Source organism: Columba livia, chromosome 2 (genome assembly GCF_036013475.1).
Source record: "Columba livia isolate bColLiv1 breed racing homer chromosome 2, bColLiv1.pat.W.v2, whole genome shotgun sequence".
NCBI classification, from domain to species: Eukaryota; Metazoa; Chordata; class Aves; order Columbiformes; family Columbidae; genus Columba; species Columba livia.
The window spans coordinates 31,043,875-31,071,105 of record NC_088603.1 but is presented as its reverse complement, the minus strand read 5'-3'; the positions used below and the strand labels follow the sequence as shown (position 1 = coordinate 31,071,105).

Here is a 27,231-nt window from a genome sequence, read left to right as displayed (position 1 = left end):
ACCAGTTTGGAATGTAAATGTACAACTCTGGCGCTATTGTGTTGCCCTAAAGTATTTAAAAAAAAATAAATAAAGAAAAGCAAACTTGCAGCACATTTGTCAGTTCAGTGTTATCAATTGAAGTTCTAATTGCTGGGACAGATGAACTTTTTATTTTTAGATTATGTATGTTATTTACTATAATAAAGCATGAATAAAATGACCTCTAGATACTTCTTTCCTGTCTGTTAATGATTTTAGTTTTCAGGAATGGACCTTTTATAAATGCTGGTAGAAATATTTAATGCAAATGCTGTTATTTTTTTTAGTTGGTTTTCAGCCACCGTTTGATTATTTGGTTTGAAATTGTTGTGATTTTTTTTTTTCATTGTATGTTCAATGGTGTGTCTAGTGCTCAGTAGTAGTAATTAGTAGTTGACTCTCTAGTCCTTACAGTAGGAGGAATCCCAACAGATACATAATGCATTTTTCACGGAAGTCCATGTTGTGCTTTGTGCATCAAACTCTGCAAGTCTTCTGCTGTGAAATGGTGCTTTGCTTCTCTTTTGGATTGTCATGTGGGATATTACAAAGGATTCTGATGTAGTGGTGCTTTATTCAGGGAGAACTTGCAAGAATAATGGAAACTTGATTATTTTTTCCTTTGTCTTCTAAAACATGTTGCATAAAGGAAAAATGACTAGTCAAATTTATTCTGTTTGGTCTAAGTGTGTCTCCAGGTGGGCACTTCTGATGCTTACACTGGTTCAAGTTTGGAAATTGCCTGAAATCATTCCTGAACACTGTTGAAGTGTTCATGTGGCTTTTTCATGCAGTTACATATTTGCATGTTTGTGTTCCTAGATGTTTGGCAAACTAAACATAAGCAACAGATAGAGTTGGCAAATAGTAAGGGAGCTGTGTCAGCCCAGGAAAGAACTGTGGATGATGTGAAGTCAGCAGACTTTCCTGTCTTGCCTTGTGAAAGGAAAATAAGTGTTGTCTTGTAAATCTGGTGTCTAGAGGGTATGGCCTAGACATAAGCGGTATGAACCACTGCATTCCAAGAATCAAGAGTCTGCTGCTTTTTTCTTCTGGCATCTTTTGCCTCTTTATTTGTGGATTTTCTCATATTTCCTGCATGAATGGTTGCACTTATCAGCTGAATGGGAGACAATATTAGGATAAGGCCAGAAAGATGTTTTTAAGAAGGGAGGTAACACTAAATACCTAAAAAATTGGTGGTGAAGTAGGTAAAAACAGACAAATATATGATTACAGGAAGGAATAAATATACAAAAGAAGATTTAATAGCTACTGATATTATTTTTTTGTTCTTTTTCTAGTTAAGTCCTCAAAAAACTTTTTCTGAATTTTAAAAGAACCAAAGCCTGAGAATTCCATGAAAAGATTTTAGGATTAGAAATGTAAATCTTGGATTAATCCCTTTTATAAAGCCAGGATACTGCTTCCTTCTACTTCTAGAATTTTTTTACTCAAGATTTTTACTTTAGCTATTTCTTCAAATTTTGATAATTTAATCATCATTTAGAGTTAAAAGTTTTGATAAAGTTAAAAATATACATAAATTTGCCTAATCTGAACTATATACGGTATGTAAACACCATCTGGTTACCTTATGTGTCTCTTGTGATTGCTAATGGAAAGACAAAAGCACCTGCTGAGGGAAATTTTAATTTTAAAATGAGCAACCTATATAGGTCAGTTGAAGTACATTCTGGATGTATCCAGGTCGCTCAGTTCATTATAAAGGGTGCTGGGCTGGGATGACTTTTTCACAGTTTAAGGTCTAATTTTAAGGCATCTGTCTTTGGGTGAGATAAATTGTACCCTTGGGTATTTTCTCAACCAGAAGGAAAAGTGTAAGGGAGAACTGAAACCCTAAGAATGTATCAAATCATTGTGCATTACTGAAAGTAAACACAAAGTAGAATAGCCTTAAAAAAAGTAGTTGCTTAGAATGGGCTACATACCAGAAGTTAAATATCCAAGGACCTATTTTTAAATATATCTAAATAAACAAGTACTTTGGAATGTTTCCATTCTTTTTTATGTCCTAAAAAAATGGCCATGATGTGCTTCTATTAAAAAAAGCCTCGGTCTTAATTCATTATTGATAGAAAATATTCCAATAACACTTTTTCATGGAATATTATGGGATTTTCTGAAAATTCTGGGTTTACAATGAAAATGCGAAGCCTTGCTCAAACATTTAGTTTTACTTTGTTCTACATGTCACACACACTGAAAAACTACTGTGTCTATTCCCAGGTTTATCTTCATATGCTGTTGTAAATTTAAAATTTTATAGTAGTACAATGACTTGTGCTAAGGTGGCGCAGTGGGTCATTTTGTCTTTGTTTTTACTTTAAAAGCACTCATGAAAAGGTTTGTGTTTAAACAGCCTTGCAACTTCTGTGTCAAATAATTCAAACCTAAACAATGTAATTTTTTGTATAACACAGAGATAAAACTTTGTACTGCCATTTGTTAGGCTTAGCACTGTTGACACAACGGTTTCTTCATGAAAGTGGAATGGCTGGAGGGATTCTGGGGAAACCTCCCATCTTTGAAGATTGGGTGTTGTTTATTGCAGTAGATTACGCTGATAAAAATATTAATTTTCTTCCTCTTTGAATTTAAAATGCCAAGTGGTTATTTTATGTTCCTTACGTAGTAAAATACCATATTCAGTTACAAAATTTTTTTTGCCTTTGTGAATTCAAAATAATGACTCATAGAAAAGCTTTATATTCTGTCAAAGGCTGTTTTCTATAAATAATTTAGGCATCCAGAAACTGGTGATGTTACTTTTATGAGTGATCCGGGTATTTTTCTACACTGTATTACACAGCCCTTTTTTACATGTCTCTGTTGGTGTTGAGAAGAATAATCTTGCTGGATGCTCTGATACTTATATCTAGTTGTATCTCTAATGAACAAGAGGAAATTCAAGTCTCTATGAAGGATTTCTGAGTGTTCTTATTCAGGAGTGATGAGCTGGAGGTCAGGGTTGTTCATTTGGCAATGACAGAAGAATTTCTAGAATCATACAAATACTTTTTTCCCAATAACAGTGACATATTAAATCGTATTTCAGTGGAGTTTAAGAAACAGATAGCTCTAGAGGAATCTAATAAGAGTATATGAGCTATATAAAAGATCTTACACTTTCAAAGAACACTCCTTTAGGGTTTGGTCCATATTCCCTCTGATCTTTTTTCAGTTTAGGTCACATTCCTGATCAACTCTGGTCACTCATTGAAGCCTTTTCATTTCAGGTCCTGTATTAGTGACACTCAAAATGCTGTCCAGCTGAAGGAAGAGAGGACCCATTATCCTTTCAGTGTCCTCACACCATGATGTGTTGAGACAGTGAATTCTGCATGATTAGTCCAGGACCCAAACTAAAAGGCTAACCAGTGCTGTGGGGTTGGAGTAATGAGTTCATAATCTAGAAACCTTGAAAACTCCTGTAATTCGTCCTTAGTTCATCTACCATCTTAAGGTAAAATTAAATACAAGCATTATTTGCAAAATCCAAAATAAACTACTGTGAAACATGGATTTATAATGACCGTAATTACAGAACTGAAAGATATTCTTGATTTGTTTACTTGTACTAAAATCAAATCTAAATCTTCTGTGTATCCTGGCAAGGTGTACAACTCCTTAGATTTGCTGTGAGGTCAAGGTCTGGTTTGCCTTGCATTATTTATGTTCTTGGCCAGCTTTCACTGGAGAGCATTACAAACAGGAAAAGTTTGCCAATTCTTGTACGTATTTCTTGGCGTGTTCTACAGTTTTCATTCAGATTCAAATGCTTCATCCCTTCCCCTTAGAGATTATTAATCTTTAATTTATTCAGGAAAAGTTTCAGCACTCCTCTCCTTGTCTTGTTTACTGCTCTCCTTCTTTGAAAATGCAAATGTGTGTTAGGCAGAGCAGATGCCGTCTCTTTCAAACGACGAGCAAATTATTAACCCATGAAAGAATAAAATGCCATTTCTTTACAGGGAAGTTGATACAAGTGTCCCAGTATGAAGATCATCTGTATTGCTGAACCTTGTGTTTCCATATCGACATATTCATTGATAACCATGCTTGATACAGACACATGAATATGAATCGTGTGTAGCTCATTATTGCATGTTGATATAAAAACTGATTTTCATCCTGCTTAGGCTGAGTCCCAGCTCTATGTTTGAGGGATGTGTGGACACTTAAAAAGTATATAGAACATCTGTAAATACAACCTGTATGTCTACTTCCTTTATAGAACCTAAGTGTCTCAAACTCTTAAAACCGGTATCTACTACATCAATCTAAATGTTTTAGGAATAATGCAAAAATGGTAATGCTGTTTAAAGAGTGATTCCTTGTGCAAAGCACAGCATTTGGAGAGATTTTAAACTGTTCAAAAAGCAAGCACCTGATGGCAGAATAACTGTGGTGATGATTTTCAACCTGTGGGTGTTCTAAAAGGGAAGATAATACTTAGTCTTACCTTGTCTTCAACAATGTTCCCATTGTTTCTGCAAATTTAGCACAAATCTCACTGAATACTTATTTTTTGGATAACCTAATGGAACAGGGAAGGGAAAGAAAGGCAGTTCATGACAACATATCCTTTCTGTCTTAATATTTTAAATGCCCCATAATACACTTAAATATCTTAAAATGCATGTAAACAGCATGATGTGAAGACCTTATATATTGTTGTTAAGTTTTTCAGGGAAAAAAAAATGGATGTATAGTAGATGGATTCTTCTGAAGAGTTGATAATGCAGATTACATTCCTCAGTGTGGTTGCAGTGGAACTCCATAAATGCCTGCAAGCACAGTTAGAACTTAAAGGGTTAGTTATTATCTAGTTATTAGTTATTATCTAGTTATTTTTGAAAACTATACGTGTTGCCAGTAAAACCTTTTGTTTGTATGCCCCAATGTTTGTGGCAAGTAAGTGCCATTTATGTGGAAAGTGAACATGTGCATTAGAGAGTGTGGTAAATGTTGTAGCATTTACTTTTTTTTTTTTTTTTCCTTCCGGAGAAAAATAATTACTATTAATCAGTTTGTCTGGACTCTTAGTTTTTGTGGAGTCACATTCTAAACATTGTCCTTAAACTTCTCTGTGACTCATTCATATTCATGTCAAGGCAAGGCATTATTGCTGGGGCAGGTGAATGGGATCATTCTTCATCCCTCTCCCTAGAAGCATAAGGCTGGCTTTACTGGATCAGACTACAAGTCTGTCTGGACTAGCATGCTGTCTCCTAACAGTGATTAACAAGGGAAGAATATAAGAGTAGGATAAGCATCTCCAGAGCCTTCCTCCAGGTGCCAACTCTCTATACACATTTATTATTTTACAGATCTCTGCCATAGCCCATTGCATCTTCTTTGAAGCTGGAAGAATTCTAGTTTAGGCCCTTGTTTCTTATGAACAGGTTGCTCGATCTTTTTCTTTTTGTCTTTCCCTTTTTGCAGTTTTGCTCTAATCAGTTTGAAAATCCAAAAGCTCTATGTGTTATTCAAAATGCAGGGATCTATACAATGGAATAAATTGTTTTATTCTCTGTTCCTTTCTGAAGAATTTTTTTTTTTGAACTCTGCTGAGCCCTGATCTGATGTTTTCTGATTATAATTCAAAAATTTCATTTGAGTGATAACTCATCACTGATGAGATCACTGCTCATCGCTTTAAGTGTGCTGCTAGGACTTTTTTTCTATGTGCATTAGTTTATATTCATCAATGCTGAGGCATATGAGACTATTCCAGTGGGAAGTGAAGAGTAACATTAGCAAGAAAGAGAGAGTCGGGCTATTGGGGGAGTTAGTGCCTATATGAAACCTAAATTCTGTTTCAACTCTCTAAATATTTTCCTGTATCTCTCTTTAAAAATATTGTGATATCTACGTTAAATGTTTCATTGGTATGGGTATAATAGCAAGTGGAAGAATGGCTTGATCATTCATTGGAAATGGATTGTTTTTCTTTGTGAATAAAATATATAGTGAACTTTAAACGATTTAAAAGATAATAACAGTCTAATGGATCATACCTCCTGTGTAAACTTACTCATTTAAAGAATTATTAGAAATAAAAATATATTTTTTTTTAATTATTCTGAAATATTTCTTTTGGTTTTCTGTGTTTGCAAGTCTTCTGACTATAACTTAATACAAAATATTCTGCAGCATAATAAATAATTTGTCAGTTTAGAACATGGATGTGTGTGTACAAGTATGCATACATTCTCTATAAATGTATATTGACTACATGACAGCAAATATTTTATGTTATGAACACAATTACATTTATAGCTGTCAGAAGGTGTGTATTACAGTTTAGTTACTTATAGGAACTGAAGTTTTGAGGTAGTATTTAGAGAAGCAGTTCCCAAGCATGTGACTAACCATAACTGGGATCACATTATCTCTGGATTAAGTCCAAAACCTGACAGAAATGTTGTTTTTCTCTAGATCCATAGATACAACAGAAATGGAGTTTGTGAGTAACCAGTGCTATGTGAGTGTATGTATTAGTACGAAATAATTGTATTTTACAATATTATTAATATTAAAAAAATCAGCATCACTATATTAATCCTCTTTTAATTGACTAATGTAACAATGGGAACATGGAGCTGGAATGGATCACAAGCACTGTTGTCTAGTCATTTAAAGCCTCAGGAAAAAATGTCAGAGATGCTTCGTTCAGACGGGTTTCACTGAACATCAGTTTTGTACACCTTCACCACAAGCCACAGAATGTCTCCATTTAAGATTTGTAATACAAGGTAAAGTGATTAAAACAATAATGCTATAAGAAGAGGGCAAAATGTTTAGAATAAAATTTAATACTTTGGTTATGCTTGTGTGCCTCTTGTGCTTATCTGTAAAGATGCAAAGCAGTTACTGTCACAATTTTTTCCAGTCTGCCATTTTAAATTTAAATATTGAAGAGGTGGGGCAATATTGTCTTAATTTTTATATGTGACTGTTCTCACTGGGAGTCTGTTTCCAAGAATTGTACTTCTGTGAAACTGCTGGTCACGCCTAATTGAAAAAAAATACATATCCCATAAATTATTCTGTATGAACTACTCATCATTATAAATAATGCTTGTAAATAATAGTACTTATAAATAATAAAGTATATAGCCTTGCAGTACATAATTTGTTTAATCCTTTTAGTAGGAGTTGCAGTTTTGTGACATGTTATATGAATCTAAGAGAAATATTGTCTGGTATTTCATAGGTAGTCTTAGCTAATGATAGAGACTGGTGTCACTCTGGTAGGTGTACAGTAAAAGAATTTACATTATGAAGAAATCCAAGCAATTTTAGCTCAGTAAGATATGTTTAATAATAACCACTGAAATGTTCTGGGCTAGTAAAACTAGTGAATACTGAACACTGGTAAATGATAGCGTGTTATTCGGTGGATCTGAACTTGCGAAGGTGAATATGATAAAGCAAGGGAATAGTCAATGAGGAAGGCTGATGCTGTCAGACTCTAGTTACTACTCCTTTTAAAGCTGACTTACTCTGAGAATATTGAGGTAGACTGAGCAATGTGTCCTATACTTGGAAGTTTTGAAGAAAAAATGATGTATAGTATTAAATCAATGCATCATAATGCCAACTATTGAGATGTGACCTCTGGTATTGTGGGTATCTTGGCAAAATTTATCGAGTTTATTTTCTGTGTATTTCCCCTGAGCTATATTTGTGTTATGGCTTTCATAGCAGATGCACAGAAAGCACATGCAGGCAGCTTCTAACCTACTGATGCTCTGAAGGAGTTCCTTTAGGATTTAGACCACAATAAATTCATGCCTCTGGAATGGTCCATGTCCTTCCTTCCATGTGTGGAGCGGCTGCTGATGTACATGGGAATTTCACTTTGCAGAGCAGTTGTGGTACGGAGTCCCTGAGAGGCTTCAGTGAACTGGTTTGCGGTCAGTAACGTGGGAGTTGGTAGTGAGCCATGTTTGAAATGCCCTCCTGCAATCATTACTTCACTTGCTTTGGAGAACTGAAACCAGAAGATGTGTTGATCTGATAGTTAAGTAGTTTTATAAACTTCAGATCTTTAGGTGATTTTTTTTTCCTCATAATGGACTTGTGCATTTAAAAGAAAGTGCATGTGGAAATGTGAAAACAATGTGATTAAAAAAAAAAAAATAATAGAAGAAAAATATTATTGAACTATTTTTTCTATTTTTTAGATTATTCTTTTTCTTTTCATCTGGATCTTGCTATATTGGAACAGTGCTTGCAATTCTGCTTTCTAGGAATATGTAAAATATATACATTAATGCTTAAAAATCAATATTTCAGTTATCAGTCTCCAGATATGGCCCTTTGTTCTAGATCACTGTTGTTCATCTACTGTATATTATTTATCAACTATGCTTTATACAATAGGCTTTTCTGTTGCATTGGTGCCATGATGGTAAGAATCTTAGAAATATGGAAACACACAAACATAATCTAGGGAATTCTTTAGAAAGAGTTATGTGTTTTGTGGGCTACATGGAAATATATATTCAGTTATATATAGAAGTAAGTCTTGTAAAAGAAAGATGTTAATCTATGTGTGTAAGCCTCTTCCTGCACCATTACTGTAGCGTCAGTGAAATGTGTGACAGAAGGTGAGCTCACCTAAGAGTTACACCCCTTGTTGCCCACCTTTTTTAAGAGCATTTTGGAAAAAAAAATCCTGTTATATTTCCTAAAACAAACCACAGAACAGCAGCTGAGGAAAATTCCAACTGTGTCTTTCTCATACTGCCTGACTTAAATCCTCTGACTGCTGGTGTAGCGCTGTTTTTAAATCTCTGCTGCTGCCTCCTCACTTCCCATGTCCTTGAGCTGTTCCTGCTTTTTCTTTTCCAGTGGATGTTGATAGGGATATAGGGATTAGGAAACACATGTTGGTTTTCTTTTTTTTTTTTTTTTTTTTTTTTACTCCTCTTTTCCTAAAGAACATGGAGAAAATTTACAAAATTTACAAAATTAAGGGAAAAAAAAGGAGGGAGAATTATAAAATGCATTTCTTTCTTTTCAAATACTTACTTTCTTGAATAGATGGTGAGAGCATCCCTCCACTTCTGAAGTGGAATTCCAGTAAAAATTCAGGATGCCTCCATGTGGCATAAGCTCCAGGCTTGTCTTAAATCTGCATCTTTTCCTTCAGTTTCTGTAAATGTCAGGTTTGGCTCATACAGGCACAGTAGAGTGGAAAGTGATTTGCTAGTGTCCGATTACCGGTGAGCAGGCACTGACAGGGTTGTTATATGCACAGTCACGCTTCGTTTGTGTTTTGTTTCAGAGTGTTTTGGGTGTATTTCCATTTCAAAATATTTACTTTTCTACTTGGGATTATTACAGCAGTTAGTGATATGCAAAGAGTCAATCTGTGCTCCTATTTACCAAGTGCTGGGGCTAAAATTTCAGCATTGTGTAAAAGCAAGCAGGTCTTAGGCCAAGATGCTCAGGTTTGAGTGAGTCTTTGCTTTTTAAATGAAGGAATGGACTCTATTATTTTGTGGAAATTGCACTCTGTGAGGATTGCTTCTTCAGAGAGCCAAAGTGCTACTGTTAAAGATAGTTTACAAAAGCAGACAACAGACTGCATTGCAGAGCAAAGTGACAGGAAAAGTTGGTAGGAACAACCACATGCAATCAAATAAAATCTGTCACTGGCTTCTCTCCTTTGCTTGTCCTCTGCTCTTCTCCTTTTTTTCTTTTCTCTTTTCTTCTTTTTAATTTTGGAGGGAGATGCTAAGAATCATAGTGGGAAATTGTTGTGTGGGTTTGAGAGTCACTGTAGAAATGCTGTCTTGTTTTTTGGAAAAACCTGTTGCTCTGAGTGGAAGCTTTGTGACCGTGTCCTGCACAGGTAGAGCAGGGAAACTGCAGCTGCTGCTGGGTCCTCTTGTGCTGTGGAGGGAGGCAGAAGGATGGGAGAACAGGAGGTGAAAGATTCCAGATGAGCACATTCCTCCTCAAGGGTGAGAGGAGCCAAGACAGCTCTCAGTCTGGAAGTGAGGCGATGTGATGTGGCTTTGGAATGGGTAGAGCAAGGAATTTTTTGTTTGAGGGCATAAACTAAGCCCTCAGTGAATTCCAGAGTGCAAGAGGAGCAAACAAAATGTTGTGGTGAGGCTTTGAGCAGCATCCAATTACAGAGATGTGAAATGGTGCTCAGAAGAAAGTAGCGCACTGGGATCAAGATTAAGTTGGAGGCTGGGATGGCTGGGAGGTATGAAGGGGGAAAGGTTCTTTGACAAGGGAAAGAAAGATGTGTCTTCATAGTGATGTTACAATTGCTGTGATTTCATATCATGTTACTAGAAATTCGTTATGATGTTTTGCCTGTCACATTTTTTTTTTTCTGACTAATATTCCAGTTTGGACCGATTTTGACAGGGGTATCATCTGCATGGCTAAAGTAATTCTGTATATGAAATAAAAATACTGCCTACTTCATTGATATTCAGACAAACCCAAACCAATTCAAACCCAGAACACACATATGAAGTGTGTATTGCAAGCCCAGTTATATCTGTGTGTGATGTGTGGAGGGTGTGGGTTAGATTAAATATTTCTCTTATATGTTTTAGAACTGTTACCTATATTTATAAAATTGAAGCAGCTTGTGGGACTAGTAAAATGAATATCGAAGTTCTGTGATAATGCTTGTATTGTCATCTGGCTATGTTACTGCTGCCTGGACAATTGCATAAAAGGATACAGTATCTTTTGAACAAGACCATTTGACCCAAAAATATTACTAATCTAAGGGCATTGGTTATGCTATGAAAACATTGGAATTCTTAGATAACAGCTGTTTAATGAAGTTAATGGAAGCTTTTGTCCTAATTGTAAGTCAGATGTGAGTTAATACGAAGCTATACTGATGCAGAAGGTTATTGTTCTTTTCAAAGGAGTTTCAGGTGATTTCACCAGGGTATTTCTGTGGATGTTTCCCTGTGTATCTGTTGTAAAATAACAGCTCTGGTGCTATATAAATAAGGATAGTATGCCTCTTAATATAAATTATTTGTTTTGGACTTAAATCAGAACTTTGTGATTACTTCAGTATTTTACAGAGATCTCATTTTCAAAAGCAAGTAAACAAGGGAATTCATGGTGTGTTTGCAGAATTAAAATTTGTAGTTACATTTTGTGTCAGAGAAATAGTCTTGAAAGAGAGTAGACAATAACAAGACATGACGGTATTTTCTTCCTTTCTTGATGTTCTGTAGAGCAGGTGAAGTGCATCTAACGTATTTGGCATAATAAAATTTGTTTACTGTGTTGACGCAGAGTAAAGAGAAGGTTCACCTGGCTCCTCCACCATGGTCCTTTCTGTGGCTGTGGCATCTGCAGTCTTTGGCCTGTATCCTGCGAAAGGATTGAGGTGACACCGGTCAAACATGAGGGTGTCACGTCCTGCCCAGACCTATGACTGGGGGGAGAAGTGACTCAGGTTAGTGGGTCTCCTTGGTTGGAAGACAGTAGACACGGTACTTAAAGTCCATAAACAAAAGGCTTTTATTTTGCAGCTTGGCCAAAATGGTATATGATTTGATGGCAGAAAGATTTACATTGTTGTAGATTCAATTGGTAAACATAGAAAGTTTGTGGTATATGCAGGGCTGTAGATCTTATGTTACTTATGAAAAGGAAAGCAGAAAAGGTAGAAGTATGAGAAAGAAAGGAGAAAGATTTCACCATCCTTATTGCTCCTCTTTATGTGTGATGGAGTTCAGTCTCGGATCCAGTGATGTGCGGCATCCTCCGATGTCTTGTTCATGTGGTCAGACTGGAGAGTGGTCCTCAGGATGGTGGGTGGGCACCACCAGTGCTTGCACAAGGTGGGCCTTTATAGCCCTCTGGGTTGCCTGCTTGCATAACTTCTGGTCTTTCATGGAGGTGTTATTGTGAAAGAGAGAAAAGTCTAGGGGAAAGGGGTGATTGCGAAAGATTGACAAGTCTCCGGCCATGTTGAAGGGTCTTAGCTTTTCCCTTTGTGCCATGCTGTGCGTATCAGAAGGTGGAGCTATGTGCCCTCTGGCATGCCCCCCACCTCCTGTTTGGGCCAGCCGGCCTGGTCTGTGGCTTGTTAGCTTGTCGTTGATATGTAAATCACAATTCACCCTATACTGAATGTATCATCTCCTGTGGCTAGATGAACTGGTTTTGCCACAATATTTCAGCTATTATCCTTATCAGACTCTGACAGAGGATGATGTTAGACTGTCACATCTCCAGCATTTTTACTCATGGCCATCTGGCCTCTCTAGGTCCATGTCCCTATGCCTGCTTATTTTGCTGGTATGGATGATGCCATTGGCTGTTCTGCTGCTGCTGCAGCGTTTGTGGGTACCTGTGGCACAGGATGTTCCTGCTGGAGGTGTGAGTGGAAGGGGAGCCAGCAGGACTCGCCTTCAGGGAGGTCTGGGGCTCCCCATGCAACCCCTGTGTTGTGGGAATCCTCACCTGCCTCTGCAGCTGTGGAACTGCCCCACACATCACCGTCAGTCCACGTACATGTTCACCCATTTGGGAACAGATGAAGATTAAGGGGATAACTTAGTGGTGATGCTACAGCGCTCTGAATTTTTCAGAATCTTTTTCATCAAAAGCATTTAAGCTAGGTAACAACAACAACAACAACAAAGCACTTTGGGACATCTTGTTTCATTTATTTTTGAAGACTGTGCTCCATAGAAATCACTGGAGAGTTCTTAAAACAGATGACACAATGTGGGCCATTGTAATGCAATTTTCTTTGTAAAATGCTGTGTCCCAGGGCAAATTCACCACAAATGGAGAAATCGTGATGTCCCATAAAAGAGAAGACATGTGTTTTTGCAACTTTTGATATATCTAAAAAATATGCGTAACTTTGCTGACTCTGCCAAGCAAGCAAAACTTGCTATTTTCAGTAAAGCATTTTTGGACTTTTGGAGTATTTTGAAGATGCTAGAACAGTAACTACTTTGACCGTTCAGGAAAACCTTGTGCATCCAAAATTTTAAACATCAATAAGTACAGTATTATCTGTAATTATGATTAGCAAGAATGCAAGTTAGGTCTCTCTCCCATTGAACTTTTTGGCAGAAAAATAATGCACATTTATTTGTTAATATTATTTACTGGAACTTTTTCAGTTAATATATACAGGTTTTAAAGCCATGAAAGAATAGTGTATAGGTATCAAAATAGAAATACTTGAGTGTCATAGTTCTGGTTCACAACTAATCAGTGTAAGTATCTAATCTATTATCTGTGCCAACTTGGACTTAGTAATTAATTAAGCAATACTGTTGTGAGCGGTCTGCCACCATTATTGGTGAACCTCTTATTAAAAAGGCTAGATAAATTTCATGATTAAGTAAAACGGGGAGAAATGTGCAAAACAATATGAAAGGTTATTTATTGTCACCAGAATATTCTGATGTACCTATACAGAAGTATATATGTTCATAATTTCACTTTTATCAAAGGTAGGTTTCTAAAATACTAAGAAGATATAATAGCGGTGATGTTCAATATATTTATCCTGAAGAAAAATGAAAGTAGGAAACAAAATTATGTTTCACATATATTTACATCATGATATTTTTACTGTGGATTTTGTAGGTATGCTAAATTTATGTTTTTCATTCTTCTAAGATGCCAAAAGAAATAACTTGCTTATTTTAGTTGTGCCAATTTAGGAAATGTAAGCTAAATCTAGTGATGCAATGGGTGCCTGGGAACTTTGAGAACTGGAAACTACTAGCAAATGTTAGAGAGCTATAATAATCTCTTGAATAATCTTTTGGTTTGTGTATCTGAGAAGTCCAGAGTCTGAAAAAGCCTAATGCACTGAATCCTCACTTCTGAAAGCAGAGTTTTCGGCACTTTACAGTTTTAAATTCCAAGTAGCACCAGCTTTTTCTTTATTCTTCTTTGCTTAAGGTCTCTACCTTTGCCCCCCTCGAGAGGGGCAGTGCAGCAGTTAAGATTGGAGGCTGGGTGATCTTCATTAGGTTTATACCCTAAGGCACCTTGCTCAGAATCTCCACCTTCCTTTTATTTGGGGTGCTTTTACTGGGACAAAGAAGTGGATACATTAGGAGTGGTTTCTGGCCTTTGGAGTGCAGGCCAGGCCCTGCCAGCATCGTTTTGGATGGGGCTTGGGCTGTCCTACCTCTGTGCAAGAGGAGTGGAGCTGCTGGAACTGGATGGGAGCCATGACATTTTCCAACCAGGTCCCCAGTGGGGGTGACTGGAAAACCAGGACCCTGGGGCAAACCACAGCACACGTGCTCAAGTAATTTAAAAACAGCCACAGTTTTCTGAAATGATGACATTACTGGATACATATAGTTAAATCTGTAAGTGATAATGTTACCTCAGCAGTATCTACTTCCTTTGAACTACTTCTTGTTTTAATTAATGGTGTATTAACTAAAGCTAGGGAATTTTAATTAAAATTCTGTGGTTTGGATAATTAGATATCAATGAGAATTTTTATAATATACAGCTTTCTTTAAGTTAAATACTTTTTTAGGCATTTAGACTTAAATTTACCAATTCAAACTTGATAGGATAGACAAAAATAAAGCTGTTAAGAAGGAGGACCATTTTACTGACTTACATAAATTAGCACTGTTCATGTGTTTAAATAAATTCAATTATAGAACTCAATTCAGTTCCTGACTTTTCCACAAACTTCCTGTGTGATAGTGAGCGAATTATTTGAGAACAAATGTTTCGGTGTGTCTAGTGAATTTAAAATACGGTAATTAAAGCCAGCTGAGATCTAGCTGCTTTTTAAAATTGAGCACTAGGTCTGTATTAATTTTTAGGAATTTCAGTTCTTTACTTAGTTTCTGAAAAATGGGATATTCTTCTTTCTTTTATTTTCTAGTCGTTAAAGTAAGCAGATCTGTCCCTTGTGTATGTTGTACTGTCAGTGATGTAGTCAATCATATCCCAATTTCTGCTATTATAGTACAAGCACATAATTATTATGTAATTAGTAGTTACTTGACGTTTTTCATCTGCTCCATGGACCAAACCAGCTTGTAAAGAATGAGCAGAAAAATGAAGTGTACATAGGCGCTGTTGGGCATTAAAGTGCAGATGCTCCTCTTAGGTCAGAAAAGCAACACTGTGCCCAGGCTACGTAGTCCCAGTTGCGCAGTTCAGCTCAGCTCTGTGATTTCTGCCTGTGTAGTCTAACCAGCTAAGTCTAAACAATAGTATCTTGAATTCTGAATTGCAGACTTGTGTGGATGCACGTGACCTGATATGGATGACCTTTCTCTGTGGTGTGTGTTGGCTTTTTCTTCTTATGACTAACTGTCATCGTTTGGTCTTGGGTAAAACAACACACGTTACTTGGCATGCCTCAAATGATAAAACAGAGGTGCTAACTTTTTTGATTAGTGCAAATACGAGCAAAAAGAAATTAATTAATTCTAAAAGTTATTGGAGTACAGCAAAACCACTTTTGTGAATTTCCATTCGAACTTACAAACATGTTACTTTTAAATGCATTTTATGTTTTTGAGGATGGAGGGTTTATGATATCTTATCTGGTCTTTGGTGAATTTTCTCAGAAGATAAGCTTCTGTTTCATTAGAAAGTATAACTTTATAAATAAAAATATAAGATCGGTATAAAGAATTCCTCATGGAACAGTTTTAAGTAACAAATATTTTTTTATCTCTTTTTATTTTAAAATGTCATGAGCTATACCAAAATAGAATGAACTTAGTAAACTGAGTGACTTACAGGTCACATAGCTGTGATATTCTTGTGATATAAAGAGGATGCAAGTGGAGCAAACCTTTTTATGATTATTTCATATGTAGAAGAATTCAGTTGTGCATGTTTTAATACAGAACAGGTGAAAGGAATGACTCATTTAGTAAAGTTAAACACTATTATTTCTATTAACCTAACTGTTTTTAAAATTCACAAGTTCTCTAGTTGATGAAAGTGAGCTTTACATGGGTGTCTTCTGGGTAGAGTGTTACATGTGTAGATCCAATGCCTGTTGGTAAGGGTAGACCACACAAAGGACTTGGGAAAATGTCTTTGCCTGAAACTTTCATGGATCAGTTCAGGATGGAACAATATAGAATAGTTCTTAACCCTGATTTGTTTTTTTTTTTTTTTTTTTTTTTTTTAGTTTGCATTTATATTCCGTCTTGCAAGATTTAAATGGAATCCAAGCCTGTAATATACGTGTTTCATATACAGTCTTCTCATAAAACATTGAGACTTTAGTGATGACTTTGTACAGGTAGATGGAAAAAGAATTACTACAGTGGTTACTAACTACAGACTGAGCTATGTAAAACAATTATGGGATAAAAATATTGAAAAACAATGAAACATGAAATGTGACTTAATAAATTTGTGCCTATTCGTAAGTAATCAGGTTTTCTTCGCAGTTTCTCGTAATGAATAGCTGAGCATAAGCCTTGTAGGTAATTTTGACATTTGCATGATCATGGGGAAGTTCTGTGGGGCCAATTTTTTTAAATTTTTTTTTGGTAATTATCAGTATAAATGAAATTTTAAGCATTTCTGAGACACCTTTGTTTCAGTGAGTAGGCCTTTAGTTGCCTCCAGATAGTTATACATCAAGTTCTAAATGTTAAGTTGTGGGATCATGAAGCGTGAAGTAAAGGAAACAATTTAAGAAGACTTGAGGTCATCACATACAACATGTCACGTGCAGTGTGTGCATCCCAGTGCTTCATCTGAGAAACTAACAAAACCAGCAAAACAGATTGCAGCTTGAAAGCAGAAGGACTTTTGTGGATATGAAATAAAGTAATAGATACAGGTTTGCAGTCATTTGTGGTTAGTGCTGCTGCTATAAAATATATACTCATGGAGGCAGTACATGTGTAATTAGTATTGCCAGCAGTGGTAGCACTCTTATCTGATACCTCTGTTCTGTGTAGGAGTGGAGTTCAGAAGACTGAATTATGTAATTATTCCACTTACAGAAGAATAAATGAAGACTTAAAATATTGTCAGAATGGACTAAGCTTTTTTCTTTCTTTCCTCACTAGATATGTGTGTGTGTGTGTGTAGATACATATATATATACACACACATATACATATTTACTTTTTTTTTAAAGGGAAACAAATGGGAGTGCATCAAACATTGTGTATCTTTTGCCTGGTAAAAATGCATTGCACAGAAGATGTTTGTTTAAGTGACAGTGTTTATGAATTAGAAGTATACATATCGTTAACTTCTAGTTCATGACAAATATAATAATAGCAAAAGCAGGATGACCTACACTAGAAGATGTTCAGTGCTGTGAAAGGTGTTCCAATATGGAGATGGAGATTATTTAATACTAGTTTAGCTCTTGGCTACAGTTTGTGGATAACATTAAAATTTTCTTGGGCAAAATCCTATGGGTCCCCAGTGGAATTGCAGAGGATGAAGAAAAACAAGCATCAACATTCAGCAAAGTCAGGGGAAATAGTTTTGAATTTTAAGCTACAGTCTTGTAAACTGAGTTGATTTTTGTAGGCAACAGTGCATATGCAAGGTAAAATTGCTCACTGTAGTATCATAAGGACTTCACATGCATTTATCATGTTTCTCTTTTCGGGTAATTCAGAGCATGTTTTATTACTGTATCCTAAGCAGGCTGTTCCCAAGTTTGGCAGTAGTATAGGCAAAAAGGTGGTGAAACCAGACATTTGTCTTCACAGGCTGGTGAGGACAGTTGATGCTGTCACCCTCAAGTCAGGAGGTGCACATTGCCACCAGTGGCCCCTCCAGCAGTATATTCAACGGTTTATAGACAAAGCAAGCAAAACCAAATACTGCAGGATGTGTGTATGTGTGGTCTAGACTCACAATAGGAAATCAACTACCCTTTCTCTTAAAATATAAAAAAAGTAAGTTAATCTCAGAGTAATTTATTGTAACCTGTGCTTAGCTTGAAGTTTCTTTCATCTGTTCCCAGACTTGGGGAAAAGCTTGTGTGTCTGAAAGCTTCATGTGTTGGAAAATATTTTACTTCTTTCTACCAGTCCCACACTTCTTCTATCTTTAGATAATTGTACTTGCAATAGCAATAAAGTTTAGTGCCAAGGACTACTGTGTAAAAACATAAGCGGAGTCTGAGGAGAATTAATTGCAACATTTAAAGAGCGAAAATAATTAGGTAGAACTCCAAAGAAAAACATACTAGAAAAACATAACAGAAATGCAAAGCATTTCCTCAGAGGAAAAATATTGTAAAAATGCAAGCATAATATAAGCTAGCTCAGCCAAAAAAATACCCAAGGGAAAGAGGAGACAGGATCAACCATTTTTTCATCTTCCCTTTAAGATGAGAAGAGCACAGGGAAACACAAATTAAGAAAAGTAAGACTTCATATTGAAAACTGAGCACCATGGAAAAAGAACACAAACTTAAGTTGCATGAAAATGCAATTTTGTCAATTAAAAGCTCAACTAAATACTGATTTTTTTGTTGTTTAAAACATCCATGGGAAAAAAATAGCTTTTTTTAGCTACAACGTATTCTGGAGAGAGCTTAACATGTTTAAAATGATGGGGTTTAGGATGAAGTCTTTGGATCAGAGCCTGAACATTTACAACATAACAACTTAGTATGTTATAATCAGTAGGTGGAGGCCAGAAATTTCATTATCATTTTCTCATAATCCTCTGAAAAAATTGGCACAGTTAGCCACGAGGATGAGGTGGTGTCCCATCTGAAAGATGGGTCAGTGTGTTAAAATTGTGTCTTCATGACTGTAAGTCTCTCTGAGGGGGACAGACAGACAAAGGACCTTCAGTCAGAAAATGCACGTCCATCCATGACTAGATATCTTGTGTGATGTTCACAAATGCCAGTTCTCTGTCTCAGTCAATAGCAGTATATATCACATGGGAAAACTGATAAGTATATAACATGAGATGAGAGACTTGGGTATGTTCATGCTGTTGAAAGAGATGAGGCCAAGCTGCCCCTAGTCAGTAGTTGCAGATACTGAGAGCAGTGAAACTGTGGCAGTGTGGACTTCAGCATTGCTTGGACTCGTGCACAGGAGGCTGGGCAGAGGTGCAGTGCTCACCCTGGTGCTCCTGGTACTTGGCCGGCTTGGCCATTCCCTGCCAGCTTTGCTTCAGCAAAACTGCAACGCTCATACTCCACTTGCGCATCCACACCTATGGGGGCAGTGTGGATGTGCCATCAGAGCAAGTGCTAGGAACACACAAGTGGTTATGTTCACAGAGCCTTCACAAACCTACAAGTTATTGTCTTCCTGGAGGTGAATTGGAACAGGTCAGGAATTGCGTGGGTGAACAGGGAATAGTAGTTTGAGATGCAGCTGCCATCACAGTCGCCTTTGGCTGCAGATATGTGTTCCTATAGGCAAGGGTCCAGCCTAATTTACGATATTCCTTTTAGTAGCTCATTGTCACTGAACTCTTATAGTGGCACTAATGAATACACATGAAACTGTTTGTAGTTGTCTAGAGGACTCCACGCTGTCCCAGTGGACAGTGACATAGTGACGTCTGTTTGTATCCTAGGACTCCAATAGTTGCATCAACTTCTGCATGTAGCTCTCTCCCTAGGGCAAGAAGAAAAAAAATTCTACCTAGTAGAAAACAACATAGCATGAACTTCTGCTATGAAATCTTTTAACCTGCCTGCTAACCTGATCTCTGTTCTCCGTACAGATTTCCTATTGAAGATTAAGCTAGGTTCATATTTTCTCAAGTTATTTAAAAGAAACTCCAGTGCCTTGTTCCCACTTGTTTTAAAAGTGCATGAAGCTTTGGAATGAGGACAGCGGTTAACAAATCTTTTCCTCGAGCACAGTGGAACATTTTTGTCACAAGACTAAAGCACATCTCTTCAAAGGCTTATTTCTGAGCATGAAGTAGGCATTTCTGCCCCAGGAAATTAAGGATCATCAGAAATCTTCCCCACTTGTAAATTACAGTGTTCAGCTTTGCCTTCCTCTAATGTAATCACCCCTAGAGCACCTAAATAGGGAGAGATTAATTAAACCCAACTATTAAACAAAAAAAACCAAAACAAAACAAAAAAAATCCCCAAACAAACAAAAACAAACAAACAAACAAAACAACAAAAAAAAACCCAAAAACCAAACCAAATCAAATCCGTGTAGCTTATTACCAACAAAAGTTAATTGTTATGCAGAATTTACAGTTCATCCCATGAGAAGGAATGGAAAGAAAGAGGCAGAACACATAATATTCGATGAGCTTAACAACCTGCTGGTATGTGCTCAGGTATTTCTGGTGCCAGTTGTAGGGAGTTCTGTGTAGAGTTCACACCGAGGGGGGGACTTCTGGAGCTGGCTTTCTTGGGGAAGTGACAGATGCACAGTGTGGAAGGCAGAGGTTGCCCCTAAGATGTTTATTCTGTGTTGGTTCTCGTTTTGGAGGAGTTCTTGGTGAACATATAGAAATTGTAGTGGTCAATGTGGAAGGATTTGTGATTAATCCCCTCTGCAGACTGATTTATCCAGTGGACAGCCAAACATGCTGCATTGCAAAGAACTTATAAGAATCACAGAATCATTTTGGTGGGAAAAGACCTTCAAGATCATAGGGTCCAACTGTTAACCTAGCACTGCCAAGTCCACCTCTAAACCGTGTCCCTAAGCATGACATCTACATGTCTTTCAAATACCTCCAGATATGATGAGTCAACCACTTCCTTGGGCAGCCTGTTCCAATGCCTGACAACCCTTTCCATGAAGAATTTTTTTCTAATATCCAATTTAAACCTTCCCTGGTGCAACTTGAGACCATTTCCCCTTGTCCTATCACTTGTTACTTGAGAGAAAAGACCAACACCCTCCTTGCTACAACCTCCTTTCAGGTAGCTGTAGACAGCTATAAGGTCTCCCCTCAGCCTCCTTTTCTCCAGGCTAAACAGCCCCAGTTCTCTCAGCTGCTCCTCATCAGACTTGTGCTCCAGGCCCCTCACCAGCTTTGTTGCCCTTGTCTGAACTCTCTCCAGCACCTCCATGCCTTGCTTATAGTGAGGGCCCCAAAACTGAACACAGGATTTGAGGTGCAGCTAGTTATCAAATCCTCTGCTTTCTTGTCCAGATTGCTTTGTTTCATTTATTGAAGAACAGCAGTCGTACAACTTAATGATTCAGCCTTCTTTTAGGGCTTTTAATCTTCAAATAATATGTTTTTGATATTCATCAATTTCAAAATACTAACAACCGCATAGAAATGTTTCTGTCTGAACAGTTTATTGTCTATTTTCTGGGTGTGGTGATATTTTTTTTTGACCTTGCTGTTTCAGTATGTTTATAATCAATTACTTATGTATTCAAAATATCATACAGTGTGATCATTTAGTCATAAAAGACACGGTACCAAATTTTAATGGCCCTATTGATGAGTTTGCTAGTTTAGTCATTCATGTAAAATGATAAGAAGGATGACTAACTCCTCCTTTTTAAGCTTTCACTTTTAAAAAGCTGTTTTCCTAAAATTGTTTTTGAAAAGCTTTTAATGTTGGTAGCAGCTCCATGATCTCACTTCGAGAAGATTTTTTTAATTATGTACTGTTTCTCTCATAACTGTAAAATAAAATCCAGTCTTAAAAGTTGTTGGTTTAGTTTATTCAGTTATATTATTTAAAGCAAGAAGAAAGCCTTTATAAGCCCATGATGCATCAGCGCATATATATTCTGGCATTTCCTTGTCCCAGGTTCTCCTTAGGTTTCTTTTATTTTGATATTTATTTTAGTGAAGAAAACACTGAGAAATTTGAATGTAGTTCTTCTGACTTGTTAGGTAATTAGTGTAGCAACTTGGAAATAGCTAGCCCAGGAGCTGGAAAAATTTAAGGTCTCTCTGAAGTTGCTTTTAAAGTAGTCATGTGTTGAAGTTAAGGTACATTTAGAGCAAAGCAAAAAATATAATTAAAAATTTATGCCTACATTTTAAATGTACGTTATTGCATTCAGTGAAGTTGCTGTCTTCCATTCTGATCAGTTTTTATCGGTGCTCTGTTTTTGTTGCTATCATGTCTCACTATCATAAACTGTGGTATTGGTGAGATGTTCTCTCAAAGATTCAATTATTCTGCTTATCCTGTCACAATGGTTTTCGTGCTGCTTGTATTCCCAGCGTTTACTGATATATTCCCTGTAAATAATTTGAGGAAGTGAATTTGAATAATTGCTTCCCTGAGGAATGCAGTGCATAGCTTTGTATTAAAATTTAAATTGATGTTTTTACATGCCCCAGACTAGTACACCTGAGGATAAAGAAGTCATGAAAACATGCATGCTTTTGAGTTGTGTTGAAGTCACTCCTTTAAAGGAGTGACTGATTTTCAGGTTGCTAAGCAAATTTTCACTGATTTCAGTGTATCAGTGTTTAGAGTTTGTATTTTGGAGTTATGTTAATTTATATCAGTAAACATCCTTTGCTAACTTGTACTACTAAAATGACTTCATTTATGCTAAATAATGCAAAAAAAACAAGAGGATGTTGTTATGCAAAATATGGAATTTATGTAGGAAAAAGCTGTTGTTTTGTTATGGGGACTCTTTTTTTTTCCCATCCATGCTGTTAATCCAACAGCAATTCTAAACACAATATTTCTGTATTTGAGAGTAAAGAAGTCGGAATGCCAGAATACCTACACAAATTGTCTTGTATATCTGTAGATAATGCCCACATTTCCAAGAAACCAGAGATTGTTAGCTTTTTGTTTTGTTTTGTTTTTTTGAGGTTCAGATGTTTTGACAATAGCAACCTTAGTGGAGAGAATGTCCTGTGGGTTCAATAGCAAGTGTGGTCCTCCAGTGCCCAGGAAATATTAGGTATTTTGATCCTAACAGCTTAATGAATAGAGAATAAATAGTGCATCATAATACCTTACATATTAATGTTACATAGATTTTAAAATATGATAACAAAATAATATATTTTACACATGAAGGCTGAGTTGGTCTTCTACAAGTGTTGATGAAATGTTCACTTTTTTGTTGTTTGTTAAACCCACAAATGACACAGAGTTTTTCAGAGGAAAGATGCTTTGGTCTTGTCAGTAAAAAGAATGTACTTGCTTTCTGAACTGGTTTCAGTGAAAAAACTCATGTGTATGTATCAGGATGTGGTATTGATGTAAAAATTATCCTTTGGAAAATCCATGTCACCTACACTGAAATCATAGGATCCAGCTAACTGTGGTGAAGGTGTGGCATTCAACTGAAGGAAATACCAAGCACACGCTGTACAGAAAAGCTTCTGAAAAGCATAATTGCTTCAGCCTCCATAGCAATTAAGGTATAAAATATTCTGTGTTATTTATTCCTACTATTCAGGCAAAAATTACTAATCACTCATATTGTGGAGAACTGTAGTTTCCCTGGAAGAAAACTTGTTTCCTTAGGGTTTATAGTCATTCTTTCTCTCCTTTTTTTTTTTTTTTTTTTTTTTTATTAAGCATACTAAACCAGGGAAATGAGAGAAAAGGACTTGAAGGTCTCAGTCTTGTATAGCATGGAAGATGCTTAGTTAAGATCTTTTTGTCACCTGCACCCCATCTTGCCATCGGCCTTACCCTCTGGCATGTTTATTGAGCAAGTGGTAATTAATGGTGAAATTGTGAGATGCATATTATGAAAGGGCTGGTAGAAAGCAGAAAATGGTTGAGTAATTCCAAAAGCTGGTACTGCATCCAGTTCTGGGCTTCCCAGTTTAAGAAGGATAAGGAATTACTGGAGGGAGTCCAGCAGCAGGCTACGAAGGTGATCAGGGGCCTAGAGCACCTTTCTTATGAAGAGAGACTGAGAGAGCTGGGTCTGTTCAGCCTGGAGGAGAGAAAGCTGAGAGGGGATCTCATCAATGTTTATAAATATCTCAAGGATGGGTGTCAAGAGGATGGGACCAGACTCCTTTCAGTGGTGCTGAACAATAGGATGAGGGGCAATGGACACAGACTGAAACACAGGAGGTTCCATCTGAATATGAGGAAAAACTGCTTTGAGGGTGCCAGAGCACTGGAACCTGGAGAGGCTGTGAAGTCTCCTTCTCTAAAGACATTAAAAACCCAGCTAGATGCATTCCTGTGTGATCTACTCTAGGTGAACCTGCTTTAGCATGTGGGTTGGACTAGATGATCTCCAGAAATGCCTTCCAACCCCAACCATTCTGTGATTCTGTGATGAGGTTTCCCTGTTGTGGTGAACAGAAGGTACGTGTTGAGAAGAGCGTCATGCTTTCAGTCGCGACGGTGAGGATGGACCCCAGAAGCAGCCCGCCCTCCTGTCTTTCAGGAGGAAGCAGAGGGAGCTGGCTTGGTTAAGAATCTGGATGTGTTTCCACAGTCCTCCTCTGGAATTGGAGTTTGAAGCTGAACCCAGTATTGTTAGGACGACTGAATGTATTTTAACCCCCCTACTTTCCAAAACCTCCTCTTTTCTTGCAGTGTGGGCTTTATGAGGTGTAATTAGATGATTTGAATGTTGAGGTTGGCCTGTAGAGGATATGCCTTTATATTTGTTTTTTTCCTTCATTGTATATTCCTTTCTCTGCTCCTCAGTCTGGTTTATGCAGAGCAACTGAGGGTTTCAGTGGCATGGGAAATTCCTGGAAATCTAAGTTTGTTAACATTGTTGGCTGAATGCTGAGTAATTTGATTTGCAGAGTTTTTAACAAAGTTTTGCTTCCTAGTTTGGATATGTGGCCTGGTAGGAATCCTGACAGAAAACTTAATAAACTCTCAAATCCAGAAAGAAAATCATATTATAGAGCAGAGACTGGCATTTTAAGGCTTGTTATAGTCAGTGGATAGAGGAGGAAGAATTAAGATATTTCTTTTTTCTAATTATTTTTGTGATAAAAGGGCTTATTATAGTAGTGTTTCCAGTGTCTCTCACTTGTGAAGCCTGCTTTGTGACTCATTGAGAGGGCCATGAATCTTGCCTAAGCAACAAAATGTGTGCACAGATCTGAGTTTCCTGCAATAGGTCAGACTCTTAGAGGCCTGGAGGAAGAGTTCCCTACCTGACATCCTGCGTGTTTTAACTGTATGCTGTAGTGTGTTCTTCAAAGTAACTAACACCTGAATGGAGAGGTAAAATCTTTGTCTGTTTAGTGCTGCTGATCATTATTTTGCTTGCTAGAAAGCACATTTGATTATTGTTTTAGTTCAAGATTGTCTTTTTTTTTTTTTTTTTCCCCTGCATGATAGTATTGCATTGTCCCTGTTACTGCTTTTCTCTTCATGTACTTATGCATAGGTTTCTCACTGCATGACTTTCCTGAAGTATATAGAGAAAGAGCACTAAAATAAATTGCAAATGAATGCATTTGAGCCAGCAGTATGCCCAGGTGCCCAAGAAGGCAAATAATATCCTGGTTTGTAACAGAAATAGTGGGGCCAGCAAGAATAGGCAAGTGGTTGTCCTCCTGCTCTTGAATAGTGTGTTCAGTTTTGGGCCCCTCAGTACAAGAAAGACATTGAGGTGCTGGAGTGTGTCCAAAAAAGAGCAATCAAGCTGGTGAGGGGTCTGGAGCACAAGTCTGATGAGGAGCAGCTGAGAGAACTGGGGCTGTTTGGCCTGAAAAAGAGAAGGCTGAGGGGAGGAGACCTTATCACTGTCTGCAACTACCTGAAAGGAGGTTGTAGCATGGAGGGTGTTGGTCTCTTCTCCCAAGTAACAAGTGATAGAACACAAGGAAATGGTCTCAAGTTGTACCAGGAAAGGTTTAGATTGGATATTAGAAAAAAATTCTCCATGGAAAGGGTTGTCAGGCATTGGAACGGGCTGCCCAGGGAAGTGATAGAGTCATCATTACTGGAGGTGTTTAAAAGATGGGGCACTTAAGGACATGGTTTAGAGGTGGACTTGGCAGTGTTAGGGTAACAGTTGGACTCGATGATCTTGAAGGGCTTTTCCAACCAAAATTATTCTATTATTAAAATTTAAATGCTACTGAAAAAGATAATGTAAATTAATATTTTCTTTTATACAAAGGAAGATATTTTTATAAGATATAGGTAATCTTGAAATGTTTACCTTAACAAACGGCACACATCATATAACACAAATATGCTTTGGTGGCTTTTCTCCTCAGCATCTCTGTAATGTGCTTGATTTTTTGATTTATTTTTTTTTTTTTAAGCCACGTTACTATCCAGATAAAATGGGGAAATACCACTGCTAAAGGTTTAACTATGAAAACTAAAGGATGCAGGGAGCAGTGACCTATTCTTTATTTAGGACTCCGCTGCAGGAGAACTTAATAGGAAACTAGAAAAAGGAATCCCTGTAAGGTCCCTTTTGCCGAGATTTTTGCTGTTTTTTCTGCATATTCCCACATCACACGCACTGAGATGGTGTGCAGGACCTGGCTGCAGTTCAGACACCAGCTGGGCATCGTCAGGGGAGTGCCTGCCTCCCTGTTACTGTGCCTGAATTAAACTTGGCAAACTAGTTCTACTAGAGCCCCACCAGTCTTCGCTTTCAAAGGACGGAATTTGTATTTGGAGAGTTTTCCAAGATAACAACGCAGCCTTAAACTGTGTTGTATCTTTCATGATAACTCTACTGACTTACACACAGACTACATATTCTTTCCTGTGTGCTGTCATGCCCATACTAAACTTTTCCATTGCTGTCATTCAGGTTATGTACTTTTTCTTGCATCCCTGTCTGCAGCCAGCAGAGCCTGGGTGTCTGGTAAAGAGGAAAGGATATCAGAGGTGGTAATTTAGATTTGAAGCTGGAGAATGGCAAATCAATGGGAAAATATCAGTTTTCACTGCCCATGTACTCTGTGTACATCAAATCCTATAGATGGTGGCCAGCTGAAAGTATTGCATGTGAACAGATTGAGTTTAGAGTGCACAGTAGTTATTACCTTGCTAGAGATAGCAATTCTAATGGTAAGATGCTTATCACAAATATTCATATTGAATAATTGAGGTAATCTCTAACTGCACAGCATTCAGCAGTGTTTGCTTTTGCAGCTAATGAAGCTAATATAGTTAAGATTTTAAAAGAAGTTATACTGGGTGAAATGGTGGTAGAAAATTTTGGTTGTATTAAATCAGTTATGTAAATAAAAAAACGTTTTCAATAAAACCTAATCAGCTTTCAAGCATATGAGAAAAAATATATATCGTTGAGGAAATAAAACTGT

The 27,231-nt window shown here is 37.1% G+C and overlaps 1 protein-coding gene across 12 annotated transcripts in view; it reads left to right on the top strand.

The window, feature by feature from the left end:
• The window catches only part of DGKB (diacylglycerol kinase beta), a 398,861-nt gene that overhangs the window by 47,758 nt on the left and 323,872 nt on the right, over positions 1-27,231 (top strand). The window contains exon 1 of one of the 12 annotated variants that reach the window (XM_065051197.1): positions 3,287-3,508. The exons of the other annotated variants lie outside the window; for them this stretch is intronic. The gene's annotated coding sequence lies outside the window, so the exon portion shown is untranslated. Of the gene's footprint in view, positions 1-3,286; positions 3,509-27,231 lie in introns of those variants that run through there. 12 annotated transcript variants of the gene reach the window in all.